The following is a 2986-nucleotide window of genomic DNA, read 5'->3' as shown; positions in this document are numbered from 1 at the left end:
CGTCTGAGACTGATCGCCAGAAGCTTCTAGCTAACAACAAACTGACAGAAGCACTCAAGTGCGAACTGCCGAAAAAGCTCAATCCGCAGATAATCATATATCATGTACCATGTGTCATGAAGAATGAAGCTGTGGTTGAGCTAACTCGAAAGCAAAACGACCTTGGAGGACTTTCCGAAACACAGTTTCGCCAGGAGTTTAAGCCGAAGTTCCGGACTGGGCCAAGGGGCAGACAAACATCACATCTCGTGGTGGAAGTAAGCCCCAGACTCAGAGTCGCGATTCTGAGGCAGAAGCGACTGTACATGGGCTTTGAGTCCATGCCGGTTGACGACTACCTGGACTTAGTCGTTTGCACGCGGTGCCAGGATGTGAACCACTCGGTAAGGTTCTGCAAGCAGGACCCGAGTATAATAACATGTGGGCACTGTGGCGAGAACGGCCACATGAGGAAGGACTGTAGAAAAGCGGGGGACCGAGCGGTCTGTATCCCGTGCAAAAAGCGTAATCGCACATGCGAAACGCCAGGCAAAGAGTGTGCCTACTACAGGATTCTCACTCAACGCAAAATCCAGCGGACAGACTATGGGAGACAAGACCTCTCGTCAACCGTCTCCATTCCGGCCGCTACCTCTCCTGTCCCCGACCGGACTGTGAAAAATCACAATGCCAATGTCGGTTAAGATAGGACAGCTGAACTGCGCGCGAACGCAAGCGGTGATGCAGGAGGTACGACGCCGAGCGGAGGAGGAGTCTCTAGACATATTATGTCTGCAAGAGCCCTACTCTAGGGACGGAAAGATCCGATATATGCCGACAACAGCTCAGATCCTGGCTGGGGGAGAGCATCCTATGGCAGCAATTGTTGTGCTAAATCGTTCCTTCAGAGCAGTCAAAGTGGCGCACCTAAGCAACAGATGCATGGTGTTAGCTGAGATAAATACTGGCGATTTCACCTTTTTCGTGCTAAATATGTACTTTCAGTACAGGCACAGAGAAAGACCGTATATCGACCAGTTAAAAGAGGCGGTTGGGTTCTACCGCAATGACTTGCTGATTTGCACAATGGACGCAAATGCCATGTCACCCCTATGGCACAGTGACATCACGCCTCTTGGTGCTCGACGCGCCGCCAGGCGAGGTGAGAGACTCGCTGAAGCAATTCACGAGCTCAGACTAGAAGTGCTGAACCGACCAAACTTCCCACCAACTTTCGAAGGCCGCCGTGGAGCGACCTCGAATATCGATGTGACACTGAAGAGTGCACACGAGCATCTCCGTGCGGAGAACTGGAAGGTATGGCGGGGAATGACACTAAGTGACCACAATCTGATCACATTCACTGTAGCCTATGATGGGGAGCCTCCTCCTGAAGACCAGGTGAACGGCACCGTCAAGTACAACTGGCGAAAGGCTAATTGGGATCGACTAAGAGGTAATCTAGTGATACCGAATTGGCCAATGGATCGCGTTGTGGACGTTGACAAAGCTGCAGAAGATCTGACGGCGGCCATACAGACAGCAGCAACAGGCGCAGTCCCGTTGGCCCACACAGGGAAAATGCCTAAGGCACCTTGGAACCCTGAGCTGCAGCGTCTCCGACGCGAATGCAGAAGAGCGCGGCGGCATTACCAGCGCAGCATAGGCGATCACATTCGTGAGGCCACGCTTGCGCGGTACAGGCGGGCCAAAGCCGTGTTTAAGCGGGCACTGCACACAGTACGGACTGAGAGTTGGCAGTCTTTTGTTCGTGACAGTCTGGCGGCTGACCCCTGGGGTACACCGTACAAGATTGCCGTGTCAAAAGTTCGGTCACCGACGGTCCTGTCGACCCTAAGGAAGATCGATGGCAGTCACACCAAGGACTGGCAAGAGTCAGCTGAGCTCCTCATGAGTACCTTATTGCCCGACGATAGTAGCGAAGATGAGGACGAGGAACAGGGGAATTTGAGGCGACAACTCCATGAGCTGTATGCCGATGAGACGCCTGTTGCTCCGTTCACTGAACGTGAAGTTACCGCCGCAATTCTTGAATTGCGCCGTAAAAAGGCGACGGGCCATGATGGACTCGCTGCCGAGGTTCTCCAAGCCCTGTGCGCGGAGATCTGCCCTTACCTGACTAACCTCTACAATGAGTGCTTACGTCAGGGACGGGTACCAGAATCGTGGAAGTTGGCCGAAGTGGTCATTCTGAGAAAGGGTGAGGACAAGGATCCGGAAGTGCTGAAATCATACCGACCCATCTGTCTCTTGAACTCCATGGCTAAGCTCCAGGAGAAGCTCCTATGCCTTCGGCTAGAGCAACACCGGGAACTTAGGGGACGCAGTCCCGACCAATATGGATTCAGGAGGGGTCTGTGTACAGAAGATGCTATAAACAAGGCAATGTTGTTGGTGGACACATCTACAGCCAAGTACGTTGCGGGGATAATGGTTGACATCGCTGGGGCTTTCGACAACCTCTGGTGGCCGGCACTGTTCGACAGCCTAAGGAAGTTGGAATGTCCTGGGCCCCTGTACCGGTGCCTGCTAGACTACTGCCGTAACCGGCGGGCGGTTTTGCGGTGCCCGGGGCGGGCGGTTGAGAAGTCGATCACCAAGGGATGCCCACAGGGCTCGGTCTGCGGTCCCATATTCTGGGATGTAGGCCTCGAGCCTGTGTTGGCGGAACTAGGAGAACTGCGACAAGTGCGAGGCGTAGTAGCGTACGCCGATGACATCCTTCTAGTGATAGAAGGTGACTCTCGGGCAATGTTGGAAGTAAACTGCAACGCAGCGCTCAACGCCCTGCAGCAGTGGTGCCATAAAGTGAAGCTGAAGCTGTCTGCAGAGAAGACTGTGTATATCTTGCTGCGCGGCCGTTTGGCACGTGGCCCTGTACTCCGAATTGCTGGCGGTGCCAACGATGGAGCTATCAGGCGAACACGCATGGCGAGGTATCTGGGAATCCACCTCGATGAGTCCAGACTGTTCTCTGCGCATATCG

This window comes from Schistocerca gregaria, unplaced genomic scaffold (assembly GCF_023897955.1).
Source record: "Schistocerca gregaria isolate iqSchGreg1 unplaced genomic scaffold, iqSchGreg1.2 ptg000699l, whole genome shotgun sequence".
NCBI classification, from domain to species: Eukaryota; Metazoa; Arthropoda; class Insecta; order Orthoptera; family Acrididae; genus Schistocerca; species Schistocerca gregaria.
Note: the sequence above shows the minus strand (reverse complement) of the source record.